Consider the following 19,162-nt stretch of genomic DNA (forward strand, 5'->3'; position numbering starts at 1 on the left):
GAATGAGTTTAATATTTGTATGATTTGTTTTCGAAATACGCGAAGATTTTTCATATCTTTCTACCTGTGAAGGCTAAAGAGTGATTAAAAGTGTGAAGAAAAATCCAAATATCAAAGTCAAAGAACGAATATTTTTTTCCTTTTTTGTTTTTACCATTACGTATCAAAGACTTGTGGTGAGTCTTACGCGGAACACCAAATTCATTCTTAAAAAGTTGCCCAAAAATCGTCTGCTTCTCTCTCGCACGCCAACGAAACCACACTAAGATTACGTAATTCTGTTGCCAGAGCACTGGCAGCGAGCCGCGGTGACGTCATGTTAGGTAAGATGTTGCACATATATAAAATGTGTAACAAGGTCGTCAGTTTGCTGATTTCTCGACATGCCGGTGCGTTACTGTCAATGTGCTCCCAGGCGACCCCTCAGTTCTTGCTAAATTTATATTGTTTGTGAGTCTACGAAGCGAGCGTTGTGGAAGCCTTGCAGGATTTAATCGGGTGGTTCGACACCTACCTCGCTTCCAAGATGGAGGATGATATTTGCATTTGTTTTCATAGAGTTCAAAACCCCAAAACGTATGACTAGTTGTAGTAAATGACTGATAACCAAAAGAATTTAGCCTGTCACAACTTGTGACATAACGACTTCTTTGTCGGAAGCGAGATTGTGATCGAAGTGACCAAAATATTTAAGTGCAGTTTTATATTGACACCCACATCGCTTCCAAGGGTGAAATTGTTATGTTAGAAGCAATGTGATGCAAACCCTATTGTTCACCAACAAATACATATTTTACTACCAGTAGAAAGTAGTTTCGATTTTGTAACTCGGTGTAAACAATCCTCAACAGCAATTTGATTATGGTTTGATTTCTTCAGGTTTGCAGATCAAAACTACTTAGTCAGTTTTAAATATATTTTTTAATCATGACCAAAAGGACTTTGCAAAACGATATATAACCATTGTGACAGCAAGTGATTTTAGACGGAATCGTCTATGAAAGCAAGTTATATATCGGAAAATAAGCAACGTAGGTATAAGATTAAATGGCAGTAGGTTGTGAAAAATGAAGCTCTCATATTTCAAAACAACTGTCACGACTGCAGATTTAGACAAACATACAAACTTATAAACAGGATCATCTATCCCCGGAAATGTAAATGAATACTACAACAACCCACAAAGGTATATATACCTCACATTACGTCACGGATGCGCGTCCCTCAGATGAAAAATTCGTTCGCGGGAGAAAATTGAGCACTGTTGTCAAAAAGGTCGATTGAAGGTAACTACATGTCGAGATGAGTAGCTTTACTGACCGGGTTTCATTTATAATGATGTCAAGAAATTATTTATGTGTTTATAAATAGAATATGTTTGAGTAGCATTTATAATGAAATGAGCAGGAAAATGCAATGGGAAACTGTAAAGTCATACATAACGTAAACCAATATTGTCAAAAGTTTCAACTTCAGCTGCGAAAACATTCATAATGGATAATATATACAATAGAACAGATTAACGATATCTGAAATGAATTGTTTGTAAATGGTTTAGGCAAAACGTTTAACATCACTAGACTTTTAACATCACCAGAAAGTTGACACAAGTTATTCACCAAAAGACATATACAATGGGGTACCTTTATTTACAGATAGTAATTTTCTCATAAAGAATGTTTGTACACTTTTAATTTCCCCCAAATGCCCAATTCATATCCCCAAATTTCACAACCGTACAACCAGATTGGTTTCACCATTGAATCAAAGATATTTAGTTCACATTGTATTGAGAAATCTAAAATTCGTCTTCTGCATAATACAAAATACATGGATTTAGTAGCTTTTTGACAGACGTTTGATTTGGGATCTCTTATTTATAAATGAGATGTCAAACTAATGGTAGTAAACCCCCGAGAGTAAAGAGTACACGTACGTGCAGTCTGCTTATGTTACATATAGTCGTGCCTTTCAATTTACACAGCGCGTGATCCCAACAAACATGGTCTGAACTTTGCTACATGTATTTATGAGTTATTATAAATTGAATTTGACGCTTATGGTGAAATTTGAAACAGACGTAAAACAGTATTTGTGCACTGACCGCAATTCATTAATGCATCATGTTAAAATACCACAGGCTTAGGTGAAGTAAGTTGATGAGTGAGTGAGTGAGTGATTTCATAATTTTTCTGTTTTCCTACCCCTCTTGTGTGGAGATATTTATCCTTATCCTGGACCTAAATATCATTAAGACTTGAACATCACAAATTCAATGGTTCGTCGTGTTATGGACAAATTAGGCATTGTAAGTGCAGAAATTACAACATGTGATGTATTCTGTTTGACTGAAACGTGGCTATGAGAAGACATTCGAAGTGAGAAAATTCAGATCCCTGGTTTCCAGTTATCGTTTCGAAAAGACAGAAGACCACGTGCTGGAGGCGTTGCGGTTCATGTTAAAAACACAGTTATGCGCTAAAGTGATAAAGCATTTCCAACTTGCCGATTTGGGAGACATGGATGCCCACTGAACCTGCAAAAATTTAATTGGTAATTTTTTGTTGTCATGACAAACGTGTCTACTATTGGAACTTAATTGATGAGTAATAGGTAGTGCAGTTGACCTTGACATGTTTACAGTAGTTAATGGCGATTTCGCTCCAGATGTTCTATGTAAAACCAGTCAAAAGATCGAACATGGACAAATTATGTACGGCTTGAACTAACTTACAGAGCCCACAAGAACTACCTCCTGTTCTGTACCTTTGCTCGATCTGGTGTTCATATTGCATGCAGACAACGGAAGACTTTCAGGTGTACGTTCTATAGAACCATAGTGTAGATCATTACACAATATTTGTTAATACCATTGAAATGGGTCCCTAAAACCACACCTTTAAGGTGCCAATACAACATTACTCTCTGACGAATGTAAATGGCATAAATCACGACATTAATGGCATAGACTCTGACAATGTGTTTTCATCTGAAGATATTAGTACACTCACTGAAGATTTTACTAGTAAAATTAAAGATATTCTCGATAATAATATACAGAATGGGACTGTCACCCTCACGAAAAAATATTCGCTGTGGTTAAATAATGTTATTTGTTCTGTTGTTGAAAAAAAGTCGAAATATCATTCCTTAATTTATTAAAAAATCGAAATAGACTTGCAAATTTAAAATATGCAGGAACAAAGTAATATCATCAGTCAGAAAAGTCAGAAGACATTGTGGATTGAAAATAATTAAAATAATAAATATTCCAAACGGTACTACAATGTGGTGGCGTCTAGTCAAGACGCGCGCAGTAGGCGAACTGGGGGCGCATTGGGCGAGCTGGCTAAAGCGCTAGGCTAGTGATCCAGCGAGGTTGAGTTGTCAGGATCGAGCCCACATGTGACCGGCTGTAAAAGCCTTGGAGTCAACATTGTGTGCAGACTCTTTCAGTGTTGTCACAACCCCTAGTGTACAGTACATAACACTGTGCACGTGAAAGAACCCACGAATTCATTTGTATATGATCAGATTGTGGCCACAAAAATACGCGCAAACACCTAGTTGCAGGTACAGCAAGGTACAGTGAACTTGGGCAAAGTACTGTGACTATGTGCCCCAGTCCACCCAGCTGTGAATGGGTACCTCGTTAGGATGAGAGAGCCTCAATAAGCACGGTGCGCCAAGTGTCAGCAAGAGTTATATACTCCCCAGGGAGTTGAGACTGAAATACGATGTGCTGTTGGGATTGACATCCAGTGATCGAGGGAATAATACCAGCGCCTTGAGCATGCACTGGTGCGTGGATATGTGCGTTATATAAATATCCTATATCATAGATCATATCACTATCAAATATATGAAAAAGCAAACCGAAAATGTGTTGTTTCTGCTAATTGTATCAAATAACATTTTCTATGATGACGTTAAAGATATTACCAATGCCCTGAATGGAATTATCGTTGATGAGACGAAGGTGAAAATCCCGATGCTGAACTACAACTAATGCTACAGGACAAGGTCGTATAGGAAGCGAACTACTAAAATTAACAGCGACTACCCTAGTTCATATTCTTAACAAGTTCTTCAAACTTATCTCTCCTAAATTTATGTTTCCCGACATTCTGGAAACAAACATCAGTGCGCCAATTCATAAAAAGGTGATGCACATGGATGCTGAAACTATAGATCTGTAACACTTACAAGTTGAGCAGCCAATTTTTCTTAAAAGAGTAGTTGATATTTTAACCTCAGGTCTGAGTTTTGGTAACTTTCGGGTTTCAGAATTTGAATTGAATCGATTTTGATTCGAATCCCGATCTTTATTTCTTTTTTCAAATTCGGGATTTTTCTTTTACAAAGGAGAATTGCGTTAAAGACACCGCCTATGTGACACCAAGAGGCGAGTATTGATTCCCTAAAACATAAATATCAAAAGGCCATAGATGAATTACTGGAATCTGAATCATAAACAAAGAAGTCCTACCATGGGTGTTATCTGCTCAAGAAGTATGCAGTTTCAATGCGGTGGTGTGAAGAAGTTGCTTGGGAAGAAAGAAGATCTGTGTATTTCGTCTCCATTGAAAACGCCTTTCGCATCATCCAGAGGGACTGTATTGCAACAGGACAGAGTGATAGAGACAATATGATAAAAGAAGGTACCAAGGAGTATGCCAACATCACTCCTGAATCCCGTAGGTTATTCAACTCTCCCTGCATCCAATGCCAGCAGAAAACGAAAAAAGGCAACTACGCGGGAGTTGTTATTCTCCCCATCATCTCTAAGGACTTTGGTTCACATGCTCAAGTCAATTTTGATTGGCATGCAATCCATGTGTGAAGGGAAATTCAAATGGATTATGCATTGTCAAGATCATCTCAAGTTCTGTGTGCTGAGACCGTTGACCACCACGAAGTAGTGTGTGAGTTTGTCCACATCTTCTTGTTCATTGGTGCACCACCTATCTTGCAGAGTGACAGTAGTTCATAGTTTAGTTTACTGCTGTTGTCACTGAGGAGGTGTCACTGATGTGGTCTTGGACCATGATCACGGTAACCCCAATCCCAAGGTTCCATCTGGCAACAATACCAATGATTGGACCATGGGACTCAAGGTTGAAGATATGTCTACTGAATAAAACCCAAAAAAACAAACCTTACCTCCTTACTCTCAGCACTTCAGTTTGGGTGGACGCGGCGTTGTTGAGTTCAGATTGAGCTGGATTCAAGAGGTGCCAGATAAGCAGATGCAAGTGCTACATGGCTGGTAAAAATGTAACTCAAGGTGTCATTTTCTTGTCATAAAGAAAACTGAAATGATCTCCAAACATGTCCATGATTCTTTTCCTTGTGTACATCAAACATGTATTGTGTTGAATGCAGATATCACTGTAGCAAAACGTCACCATCCTGGTAAATACAAAACTCCTTTTTTTCACATCTTCTTGGAAGATCGAAAAAATAGAAACTCCATTGATCATTTAGTTCAACTAGAATCATTCGTTAAAAATTCCATTGTAAATAACCACCATGCTGTATCAATATTTTTAGACCTTGAAAAAGCTTACGATACAACATGGAAATATGGTATCTTAAAGGTCACATGCAACGTAAAACACAACTTTGCAAATTCTAATACCTTTCAGTATGCACTTACGGACACAAATCATCAAAAATGCCAATTCAACCTATAAAGTTGAAAAAAAACGCGATGGAGTTCAAACGATTCACTAAATTTCCTCCAGCGCTTTTTCTTCTCCTCCTTGGCAATTGGTTAGGCCACAAGTTGACCTAACACTGACAAAGTTTAAAAAATCATATACTAATGAATTACAATATAAACAAGAATTTGTTCAATTAAGACATAAATATAATACATACATACATATTTACACATGGGTCCAAGGGTCATTGGATCCAGAACAGTATCTTCTAGAATACCTGAAAACATATACGACAAAACGTTATGGATGTCAACTTCTTTATTGTTTGATGAGGTTCTTGAGAGGCATTTAGAAGTCGGTATTCTAATATACGACAAAACGTTATGGATGTCAACTTCTACCTGATAACAGCAGAAACAAACGCAATACTAACGGCTCTTAAATATATTCAAAGGCATCCTAAATATAAGCAACATATAATCTTTTCTGACTCTCTTTCTTGCGTCCAGGCAATTAAAAACTTATCTTGTAAACGTCCACTTTTAATAGAAATTATGGACTTATATACTCAGTCCATATGAAGACGCACCACTCACGAAATCTGGAATAGCTCCACGGATTGATATGTGAAGTATATACTTATGATGTATTTGAGATAATGAATGATTTAAGAAGACATGTGAACATCATTCAATTTCATTCACGATAATGTTAATGCGCGAGAGAGGCTTAACTGGTGTAGGGGTCAAACAGGAAAGTCAATAATGGGTGTGGCCGCCATTTGCATTGACACATGCGGTGCATCGTCGTCGCATGGAGTTGATCAGTCACTGGATAGTGTTCTGAAGGATAGAACTCCACTCCTGAACAAGGGCCACCTCAAGTTCTCGGATGTTGTCCATCTGGCGTCGAAGTGAAAGACGTCGTCCAATTTCATCCCATAAGTGCTCGATAGGGGCGAGGTCGGGTGCCAGAGCGGGATGTTCTGCTGTGCAAGGTACTGCATGGGCACCCTTGCAGTGTGTCCCCTATCGTTGTCCTGTTGGAACGTGTGGACATCGTGGTGTTGGTTGAAGAACGGCACGACATGGTTCACCCTTCCTCTGCAGATATGGAGATGGGTTCTGTGACGGTAGCATATTTCACCCCACACCATAACGCTGCCACTACCACAACGGTCCGACCGTCTGAACGACTCTATCGGCGTTATACGTTCACCACGTCTCCGCCAAACATGTATACGGCCATCTGCGTTCCTTAAGCGAAGTCGTGACTCATCAGAAAAGATGACACTGTGCCATTGTCGTAGTCGCCAATTCTGGTGGCTGTTTGTCCACTGTAGACGCTGGTTTCGGTGACGATCCGTCAATATGGAGCCGAAATAAGAACTTCGTGCACGCAGGCCTACAGCTCGCAGACAGTTCCGTACGGTGTTTGGGTGAATGAATCCACGTTGGCCTTGGACTTGAGCAGTCGGTCTTGTCGCTGGAAGTGTTCAGTCTCGGACATGATCCCGTACTATCTGACGGTCCTGACGTGCCGTTGTCACACGTTGTTGACCCGCTCGAGGACGGTCACGAGTGCTCCCCGTTTGCAGAAACCTTTGATGGAGTTTTGCGATCGTTGTGTGTGCGCAGTGTTGTCGTCAGGCAATGTCCCTGGTGCTGGCGCTATTTTGAAGCATGACTATGGCACGTCCCCGTTCAGGGGCTGGAAGTCGCGGCATCGTGTCGGCGTTTCACAAGTGTCAGTGAAGAAGTGAAATTCTATTCAGATTCACATGCTTTTAAAGACAATATGTGCACAAATTCAGAGTGAAATTCATTTTTCCCATGGTGTGCGTGCAAAATGTTGCGTTTTTGCGAAATATTGCCTAGCGTTACAGTTAACATGAAATTCTCGCATTTCATGCACCTGGCATGTCGGGTGACGTCACTGTAGTGTTGTTGTTGTATAAAAATTATATTGAAGTTCATTTGAACTTAAGTATTGACCTTTTTTTCAAGTTGTGCGTTTTCATGTGTACTCAGTGTATAATGAAGTTGCACTAACCTCATTGTGCGTCACAGAACTACAGGTGGCGCAGTTGCTTGTGCTACTGACATTGGATCCAGAACAATATCTTCTAGATTACCAGACAACAGTTCTATTTTTACAGCAGAAGCTAATGCCATACTAACAGCTCTCAAATATATTCAAAGACACCGTAAACGTAAACAATGTGTAATACATTCCGACTCTCTTTCTTGCCTTCAGGCTATCAAAAATATTTCTTGTAAACATCCACTTTTAATTGAAATTATTGAACTGTATAATACTCTTGTTACTGGCCAATACGACATCGTCGGTTGGTTACCCAGTCACGTAGGTATTTCTGGGAATGTGATGGCTGATCTTGCTGCAAAAGCAGCACTCAACAAATCTGTGACACCACTTCTTCTTCCATACTCTGATTACAAAGCAAGCATTAGAACCTACATCTGTGACCTGATGCAGAAGAAGTGGGACACCCAAGTAGGTATAAATAAATTGCATGAAGTAAAACCGTATATTGGTTATACCCACTTGGGTTGTCAGTCCAGATTTGAAGAGGTTATGTTAAGACGATGTCGTATTGGTCATACTAGATATACTCTTTCATACCTATTGAAAGGTGAGGATCTTCCGTTTTGCATCCCTTGTGATGAGAGAACCACGGTCAAGCATATCCTGCTTGACTGTGTTGAATTCTCCATCACAAGGGACAAATATTTCAATGTAAAAACAATTAAGGACCTTTTTAACACCGTAAGTTCTCATTTAATTCTTGGCTTTTTAAAAGAAATTGATTTCATTACTCAATTTTGATTATTATGTTCTGTAGATAGCTGCATTTTAATTCATGGTAGTTTAGATTAGTAACTTGAATTGTTAGTGGCTGTACCCTCAAAGGGGGTTGAAGTACCGTAAAATTATTGTCCTCCCGAGAGGGTACGTAAGTCCCTACACATTTCCTGTTCGTTTAAACTTCAACTGTTTTTAATCGTAGTATATGTGTATTTTTAATATTTGGCTAGATGGGACTAAATTGCTAACAGCTGAGGGGATGATGTAAATCCAACTAGGGTCCATGCAGGTAACAAACGTACTGTAAGTCCCCATTGTCCCTAGTATGGTGATCTACCTTTAGTTGTTGGCAATCTATAGCCGGATTTTATGTTGTATTGTCCGAATAGTGATATTAGTTTTATCTTTCCACGCTAGTTTTAATCATACTTGTGATATTCTAGTTGTTTTACTGTCCTTCGCCGACAGATTTTATAATATACATATAATCCTTTTCTTTGTTAAATGTTCTCGTCACAATATGGCTGAGATATTGCCGATGTGACGTTTAATATTAACTCACTCACTCACTCACTCACAGAACTACACTACATAAGCATAAAGAGCACATAACAGTTTTAACCAGTGAGCCAGGTGCATTGTGAATCATTTTACGATCTTATCAAACAGGGGCAGTTTGTGATTCCATAGTTAAGGTATGCTGCCAACACCTCGACATAAGGTATAGAAAGACGGTATTATTGAAGTTTAAAATTAAATCTCTCTTGTAAATACCATTTCCTTATGAAACAAGGAATTGGAATTCGGTTTAACCAGAGCTGTTTGTGGTGTCAATTTTCATTTTCACACGAGACAATTCGGATCGGCTGAAAAGTAGGCCAATGTCTGAATAGGTTAATGAGACTTATGTTTCGGTATGAAGCCACGTGGACATTTCTGGGAACACAATGGCCGATCTTGCTGCCAAGGTAGCACTCGACGAATCTGTGACACCACTTCTGATTCCATACCCAGACTATAAAGCTACATTTAAGAAGAAGAACCCCCAATGCCCAGCCCGAATCCGATTCAAATTCAGGACTCGAATCCGGAATGTGAACAAATAATCCAGATTCGGAACTTGAATCCCCATTCTGAATCCGTTTCAAAACACACGCACAAAAAATCAGATTGGGGATTCGAATCCCAAATGTTAACCCCAAAAAATCAAATTTGGGATTGGAACCTCGAATCCGTTTTCAACTTCATGTTGCCAACATTCTTGTGGGTCTTCTTCCGAACAATCGCTCTGTTGGCCGCTTCTATATTTCTATATACATCAGTTCACCTCATGAAAGGGTCTGAAATAACCCCAAACCGTTGTGTGTCAAAAATTATTAAAGAAGATTTATCCACAAAAGATCTTGGTCATATATAACAACTTCTGGCACCCGTGGCGAGCCACCTCCTCGTGGTGGGTGCTGGGTAACGCCAAGAGCTCGCCAACACCCCCGTAGTGGACCCGGGGGGATATTTGGTCCACCAACCCGTTTACCGTTGGTTGCGGCCATGTGTCGGTGGAGGAGGGGATCCTGGTGGTTGAGGGCATGGGAGCAGGACCAGTGTTCCTAATGCCCAATACACCACTTTGGCCCTGACTTCACCTAGACGGGTGGTTGAATGGGCCCGGTTCAACCAATCGGCTGGTCATGCCAAGCCCTGTGCATAGATAATATGTAATTGCACAAAATTTTATTTGGAATTGTTTAAACTTTAGTCTTGGCACCCTTTGTTCAGAATATTATTTGACTTGAATTTTGTTTACATGAGTCTTATGCCCAGAAAGCGGTGGCTCATGGGCCAATCTGGTGGAAGAATAAATCTTTTGGTTTTTCTTCTGGAGTATATCATCTGATTATCCTTGGTGCTGCAAGTTGGAGACCCGCTTGTGTTCAGCATTGTTCTTTGTGATACTCCGTGGTGGGTGGGGAGCTCGGATGATGAAACATATATACTACCTATGGAATACCAAACCCCCCAAAACGAAATAAACGTCAACTTGACAACGATGATGACGACCAACGACCTTCCAACTCAATCGACTATTGGCCACGATTTTTAGTTTTAGAAACTGTAGACAAGACGCCACTGAAACTTAACCCTTTTGCCATTTCCAAGGGTATACATGGCATTGCAGGTGAGGTTAAAAACGTTAGACGCTTGCGTTCAGGCTCTCTGTTGGTTGAATGCAGCAGAAAACAGCAAGCAAAGAACCTCATGTCAGCAGAAGTATTTGTTGGAATTCCCGTCTCTATCACTGCCCACAGGACTCTGAATACCAGTAAAGGCATAATCAGAGACAGAGATGGATTGTTTTCTGATATGTCAGAGTTGGATATTGCTTCTGAGATGAAAGATCAGAGAGTGATTTGTGTTAAAAGATTCACGATCCGTAGAAACAATGAAACGGTCCAAACAAATACTTATCTGTTCTCCTTCTCATCGCCAAATCCTCCAAAGTCCGTTAAAGCAGGTTACTGTAGTATTTCAGTTGACGTATACATCCCAAATCCTTTGAGATGTTTTAGATGTCAAAGGTATGGGCACGGTGTTAACACTTGTACCAAGCCCATAACATGCGCCCACTGTAGTGAGAATACTCATGTCACAGAAGACTGTAACAGTGACCATAAAAAGTGTACAAATTGTTCGGGAAATCATTCGTCTTTCGCCAAAGAGTGTCCAGTCTGGAAAAAACAAATGGAAATCAATAAAATTAAATTCACCCAGAACGTCAGCTTTTCTGACGCCAAAAAACTTGTGGAATCTGCAGCACATACTGAATCATTTGCATCCGTTGTCAGAACTCCTGAATATACCTCAAAAGTAACAACCTCGTCGACACATTGCCAGACAGATTTGACATCGGTTTAAACAAACAATGCTCAGTTTGTTGCACCCGAACAGTCTACGCAAACCTTGACATCTTCCGTCAACACTCAGGTGGTATTTAAAGCCGGGTCACAGTCCTGTAGTCAGACTTCATCTGTATCTGGAGAACAATCTTTGTCTCAAGAAACTCACAAATCACGATCAAAAACAAGCTCGAAGAATATTGTTCAAAGTAAAACTGACTCAAGAACAGAATCTTCAAAAAAGAGTGGCAGACCTCAGAAGGGTTCAGAAAATCCTGTAAAATTATTCAATAAATACGGATCGCTTGAGGCCATGGAAGTGTCAGAAAACTTCCATCCCAGGGCACATAGTTTGTCGCCCTCGAAAAAGGTAAGGGGTAGATCCCCTATTAACCCACCAAAAAGATAGTTTATTCCAATAATATTCTACAGAGGAACTGCAGAGGATTGAGGACTAATTTACATGAATTACAGCTATTAGTCCAAGATTTTACACCTTCAGCGTTATGTAATATGTTCAGACATATTTAAAACAAGCAGATACATTTGACCTTCGTCATTTTAATTCATATCGTTGTTTTTCACCTGCGGGTAATAGGGCCACTGGCGGATCATCCATTCTTGTCAGACAAAACGTTATTCCAAGCCCTGTTCCACTTATTACTAATTTGCAGGCTGTTGCAGTGAGAATTACTTTACATGTAGCGTTTACATTGTGTTCTCTTTATATTTCACCGTCTCTGGCGTTTGCCAAAACCGATCTTCAAGCTCTATATGATCAGCTCCCGAAGCCCTGTATTATAATGGGAGATTTAAATGGGCACAACCCACTCTGGGGTAGTGTAACTACAAACACTAAAGGTAAATTGTTGGAGGACTTTTGTTCTGATAATGATTTATGTATTTATAATGATGGTTCCATCACGTATTTACACCCTGGTACGGGGACCTATTCTGCTCGTGACTTGTCATTGACAAATTCAGAACTACTAAATGAATTTGAATGGTCAGTCCACGATGACCTGTGTGGAAGTGACCATTTTCCTACTGTATTAAAAGCTGTAACTCCATCCGATGTTCCTCCATCTTCAAGACGAAATTTTAAAAAGGCTAACTGGGCTTTATATGAAAAACTGTGTGCTGAAAAACTTAAATCTGAACGTTTTATTGACGTTCCAGATGCTATTAAATCCTTTGCTGATCAACTGAACTCCATAGCTGATGAGTGTATACCAAATTCCTCTGCAGTTCCACACATAAGAAAACCATGGTTCAACGATGACTGCAAACAAGCTAGGAAGGCAAGGAAGAAAGCAGAACATTATTTCCGTCGCCATCCCATGGGGTATAATTTAAATAAATTCAAAATTTTAAATGCTAAAGCACGGCGTACTTTTAAACACAACAAACGCGAATCTTGGCAAAATTATGTATCTAAAATAAATTCATACCGATCCATCCAATTATCGGCCGATTTCGTTAACTAGCTGTGTTTGCAAGACCATGGAACGCATGATAAATAATCGACTTGTTTGGTACTTGGAAACAAATAACCTTATAACTGATATACAGTATGGTTTCCGTAAAAACAGAAGCACTGTCGATCACTTCGTGCGTTTAGAATCATTTGTTAAAAATGCACTAATTAATAAACAACATGCTGTCTCTATCTTTTTTTTATCTAGAAAAAGCATATGACACAACCTGGAAATATGGTATTTTAAAAGACTTATATGACTTCGGCTTGCGAGGTCGTTTGCCTCAATTTATTGCCAACTTTTTAAATAAGAGACAGTTTCAAGTTCGAGTGGGTTCTACCCTGTCTGATCATTACAATCAGGATCAGGATGTTCCACAAGGCAGTATTCTGTCTGTCACTCTTTTTAGCATCAAGATAAATAGTTTATCAAAAGTTTTAAACGATTCAATTGATGGATCGTTATTTGTGGACGATTTAAATATTTCTTGTCGTGGGAAAAACATGCATACTATTGAACGGCAACTGAAGCTTTGTTTAAACAAAATAAATAAATGGTGTCTTGAAAACGGCTTTAAATTTTCTAAATCCAAAACTAATTGTATACATTTCTGCAGAAAATATAAACCACATAAGGACCCTGAACTATCTCTAGATGGCACTCCCATCAAAGTTGTAAAGGAGGCCAAGTTCTTGGGCCTAATCTTTGACTCCCATTCAACATTTCTGCCTCATATTAAGTCCCTTAAAACTAAATGCCTGAAGGCTCTTGACTTGTTGAAAGTTGTTTCCAACTCAAGTGGGGAGGGGATCAAGCATCCCTCTTACACCTATATCGATCACGCGTACGTTCGAAACTCGATTATGGCTCCATTGTATATGGTGGAGCCTGCAAAAGCAACCTTAAACTTCTTGATTCTGTACACCATCAAGGCTTACGACTTTGTTTTGGGTCTTTCAGAACTTCACCTATTGATAGTCTCTACGTTGAGGCCGATGAACCATCTCTTATTCAACGTCGTATAAAATTGTCTTTACTATACATTACTAAATTATATTCTAATGAATCTAACCCTGCCTATAACTGTGTGTTCAATCCCCTTTATGAGGATTTGTATAACAAAAAGTCTTCTCTTGTTCCACCTCTTGGGCTCAGAATTAAACCCTTTCTTTCTTCTGCCGGTATTGAGCTGGAAAGTATATCGCCTTCCCGTCTTCTTTCTTCTCCTCCTTGGCAATTGGTTAGGCCACAAGTTGACCTAACATTAACATCATTTAAAAAATCAGAAACAAATGACTTACAATATAAACAAGAATATCATCAATTAAAACATAAATATAGCAATTACAAACCCTTATTTACAGATGGGTCCAAGGACGGTGGCACAGTGGCTTGTGCCACTGTCATTGGATCCAGAACAATATCTTCTAGATTACCAGATAATAGTTCTATTTTTACAGCAGAAGCTAATGCCATATTAACAGCTCTCAAATATATTCAAAGACACCCTAAACGTAAACAATATATAATGTATTCCGATTCTCTTTCTTCCCTTCAGGCTATTACAAATATTTCTTGCAAACATCCACTTTTAAAAGAAATTATTGAATTGTATAATGATCTTGCTACTGGCCAATACGACATCGTCTTCTGTTGGTTACCCAGCCATGTAGGCATTTCTGGTAACACATTGGCTGACCTTGCTGCTAAAGTAGCACTCAACAAATCAGTGACACCACTTCTTGTTCCTTATAGTGATTACAAAGCCACCATTAGATCTTATATCCGTGATCTGATGCAAAAGACGTGGGACACCCAAGTGGGTATCAACAAATTACATGAGATAAAACCTTACATTGGTTATACCCACTTGGGTTGTCAGTCCAGATTTGAAGAGGTTGTTTTACGACGATGTCGTATTGGTCACACTAGATATACTCATGTGTACCTTTTGAAAGGTGAGGATCCTCCGTTTTGTATCCCTTGTGATGACAGAGTCACGGTCAAGCATATTCTGCTTGACTGTGTTGAATTTTCCATCACAAGGGATAAATTTTTCAATGTCAAAACTATCAAGGACCTTTTTAACACTGTTAGTTGTCATTTAATCATTGGTTTTTTAAACGAAATTGATTTTTGGTGGAATTTTGAATGTTATGTTGTGTAAATAGATGTATTTCAATGATTGGTAGTTTGAATTAGTAACTTGAATTGTTGGTGGCTGTGCCCTCAAAGGGGGTTGAAGTATTGTAAAATTATTGTCCTCCTGAGAGGGTACGTAAGTCCACAAACATTCACAGTGAATTTAAGTCTACCAGGATTTTAATCGTAGTATTCATGTGATTTTAATTTCGGCTAACTCTTCGTACAATCTCCAACAGCTGAAGGGATGGTGTAAATCCAACTAGGGTCCATGTAGGTAGCAAAGGTACTGTAAGTCCCCATGGTTCCTAGAGTGGTGATCTACCTTCTGTTGTTGGCGATCTATAGTCTGTTTTTATATTGTATTGTCTAAATAGTGCTATTAGTTTTAACTTTCCATGCTAGTTTTAATTGAATTGTGATATTCTAGTTGTTTTACTGTCCTTCGTTGACGGGTTTTTACAATGTTTATATGCTCTTTTTCATTGTTGAATGTTGTCGTCACGATATGGCTGAGATATTGCCGATGTGACGTTAAATATTAACTCACTCACTATAACAACTTCTAAATGCCGCTAAAAGACATTGTTTCTCTATTTGCTCCCAAAAATATCATGAGACTCTATTATCGCGGTAGTTGATGTCGCCATCGAGAAGGACTACTGACATTTGACATTTTATACATATTTTCAATTGACGGATGTTTAATCTTCATTTCTGTCAAACAATGTTCCACATAATCACAATTCATTCAACATGACTACGGCAATACCGATTAAAGAAGCTGAAGCAACTCTCTACTATCGCGGTATTGCTATTTTCTTTTCTGTAGCACACAGTACAAGCAGATGACACTGTTAAACGTTTACTAAGACAAGTAAAGAATCGAAATAGTTTCTTTACCAAAAATTATCAAGAAATTTCAGTCACATTAGTAACACTATTAACATGTTTTTTAACCAAAGAATCTGAAACTTCGATTCATTTGGATAAAGGGTAACAATAACGTAACAAAATATTAAAAATATTATTTTACAGCCTTGAAACATACTTTGCAATTTGCTGCCGTGTGCGTCACTTCCTGTTATATATGCTGTAAATATGCGAATGATCTTCAAGCTGTCGCACGATTACTCTTGACGAAGTAAGTTTTGACAGAAGGGAAAAAAACGCCTAGCAACATTCATAAAATACTTGAATGAGTCACACTCAAGTTTCAAATTCACTGCCGAATACTAGAGAAACGGAGCCTGTCTAGACAAATGGGTAATGTGTAACTGTGCTCTCACAAACTGGAGCTGAAGATATTCGTGCTCTGAATAAGAACACTCACGTTCCCACCGCAAGGTCTTACTGACAAATGTTTTAGCTGATGTATGCAGTTTTGGTCCAGTTATCTCTTTTGATACGTTAAGCTACATTTTAGTCGACCGTCGGGGTACCCCCGTACTCATTTATTACCATGTCATAACACTATGACGTCATCAACCTATGTCCCATCAGAAAGCCACCGGCATGTCTGGACATGGCATATTGTACTACAAGTGTTTCACACTTTACAACGACACCTTGATTTGATACACAACATCAGGCACGTTTGTGTGTGTCTACGGATATTTTAGAAAGGATGACTGCCTACGTCACATCCGGAAATCACGTGCTTGTCACATCAACACGCTGCTGGATATGTATTTGGACATCAAAGACCCAGAGCTTCCAACCCCCACAAAGAAAAATCGCTTGAGAAGCCGGGGTCCAGGGGCTGCAGGCCGCGGCCGGGTCCAGGGCGGAGACCTGGTCGGGGGTCAGGGAGGCGAAGCCCCCCTGAAGCTGAAGAAAGTAGTGTTTTTAACACCCTAGAAGTGATTTAAAATGAGTGAAAAAGTGGCTTTGATTAATTTACGTTATATTTTTTTTTTAAAAAGCGTGAGATTATCAATGTCTGCCGTGAGAGCGTGACAAATGCTTAAAAAACGTGAGTCTCAAGCCAAAGGCGTGAGAGTTGGTAGGTCTGAAAACCTAGCTACAACCACTAACCGGCCGAACAAAGCCTTCGTCTCTACGACCGGAACAGGTCTGAAGTGAGCTCAGACAGTGCCACAATTTCCAGGGAACCAGTCGATATATGGACCCATGCAGTTAACAGATAAGGTTGGAATACTTGGTATGTACCAAACTGGTACACGTACCAAAGGAATGGAGGACACGTACTCATAGAACCATGCCCGATACACGGACTCCATCATACCTGGGGTTTTATAGGATGCTTGAAGAGTACTTCGTATCAGTAGCCAACTACACGGACATGGCTTACACTTCGATGTTTGCAGTTCACAAACAACGCAAACTCAGGGCAGTAAAACGGACTTATCCAAACCTCGTATTAATATACTGTCACATATAGTGGTATATGGTTCTAATATCAGGCAATGGTGTTCTGACGCTGGGACCGCTGAATACTTGTTGTAACAAACACAAACAATGTTGAACCAATAAGACAAGCACTATATTCTCATAGTGAACGAACAATGTACAAAATTGTTACACATGTTGTATACAACTGAGCCAATACAGCTCATTATTAAATGATCAATACTCAGTATATCTTATATAGCTAAGCGTTGACAGATGCAGGTGATGGTTTTCTGATTCGTCGATCTAGATAGTCCCATTAGTATTCTGTCGGATTCACGTCGGGAGAACATGCTGGCCACGGCAACATAACAATAGCCTTATGCTGAAAGTCGTCGGTTAGCCTTGCTGTATCATGTTGGTAGACAATGCTACATGAGTGTTGCTGGATAAACTTAATGGCAACACAGCTCGGCACAAAACTTTATACATATATCTTCGAGCATTCAATCTTGTTTTAGATCGCGCAGAGCTCACTCCACACCATTGTGCAATAGGCTCCAAATGGTCAGGCTTGATGAACGCAGTCAGGCACCAAGCGTTTACCTACTCGTCTGCGAGCACCAATCCGGCTGTCATTACCGTGAAATTAAAACCTGCTCTTGTGGGTGAATTTCACAAGTCGCCAATCACGCATCTGCCGCTTGTCTGGCTCTTGTCAAATGACAACTTCGGTTATGTCAATTTAAGCGTTGTCCATGTACCTTCACTAACTTTAAGGTCGCCGTTAAAAACGCTATCTCGGTTGAATTGTCCGGCCGTGGTAATCAGTTCGTAATTGTTTCATCTGGTTCCCCCAATGCTGGTCTTTAAACATACATACCATCTGGTCTCCCTAATGCAGGTTTTTAAATATATCTACCATCTGCACTCCCTTATATATTTTTTAAAAATATATATACCATGTGGTCATCCTAATACTGGGTTTTAAAAGGGTATCTACCCTCTGTCCCCCAAATGCTGGTTTTGAATAAAATTTACTCTCTGGTGCCCCTAGCGCTGGGTATTACAAAAATATCTACCATCTGGTACCCCAAGTGCTGTTTTTTAAATATGTTTACTGTTTGGACCCCCAAATGTTGGTTTTTAAATATATATATACCATCTGTTGTTTTATTTAATTATTAATATACCGTCTGGTCCCAACAGACCTTTTTTTTAAAAAATGTGTGTATATATATACTATTTGGTCACCCTGATACTTGTTTTTACATACGGTCTCTCTAATGCTGGTTCCAGATATATATTCCGGTCTCCCTTATGCTGGTTCTGTATATATGAGAATTAAGGAGACCGAAAAACACGTATATGTCACTTAAGTCAGTAAAAGTCGTTTTATAACAGAATATACAAGTGGTCTCCCTAATGCTATTTTTAGATATACTACTATATATCATCTCGTCCGACTAATGCATGTTTTTAAATGTGTGTATATATACCATTTGGTGCCCTAACGCTTGTTTTTAAACATATATAAAATCTGGTCTCTCTAATGCTGGTTTTTACATACGGTCTCCCTAATGCTGGTTCTGTATATATGAGAATTAAGGAGACCGCAAAACACGTATATGCTTTATTTTATGATTTTTTTTCGCATCATCGTTATTCTTGAGATGGTTTAGAGTTACAATAAATCATTAAAGTCAGTAAAAGTTGATTTATAACAGAATATACACGTGGTCTCCCTAATGCTATTTTTAGATATACTACTATATATCATCTCGTCCGACTAATGCATGTTTTT

Source organism: Haliotis asinina, unplaced genomic scaffold (genome assembly GCF_037392515.1).
Source record: "Haliotis asinina isolate JCU_RB_2024 unplaced genomic scaffold, JCU_Hal_asi_v2 scaffold_18, whole genome shotgun sequence".
Taxonomy (NCBI): domain Eukaryota; kingdom Metazoa; phylum Mollusca; class Gastropoda; order Lepetellida; family Haliotidae; genus Haliotis; species Haliotis asinina.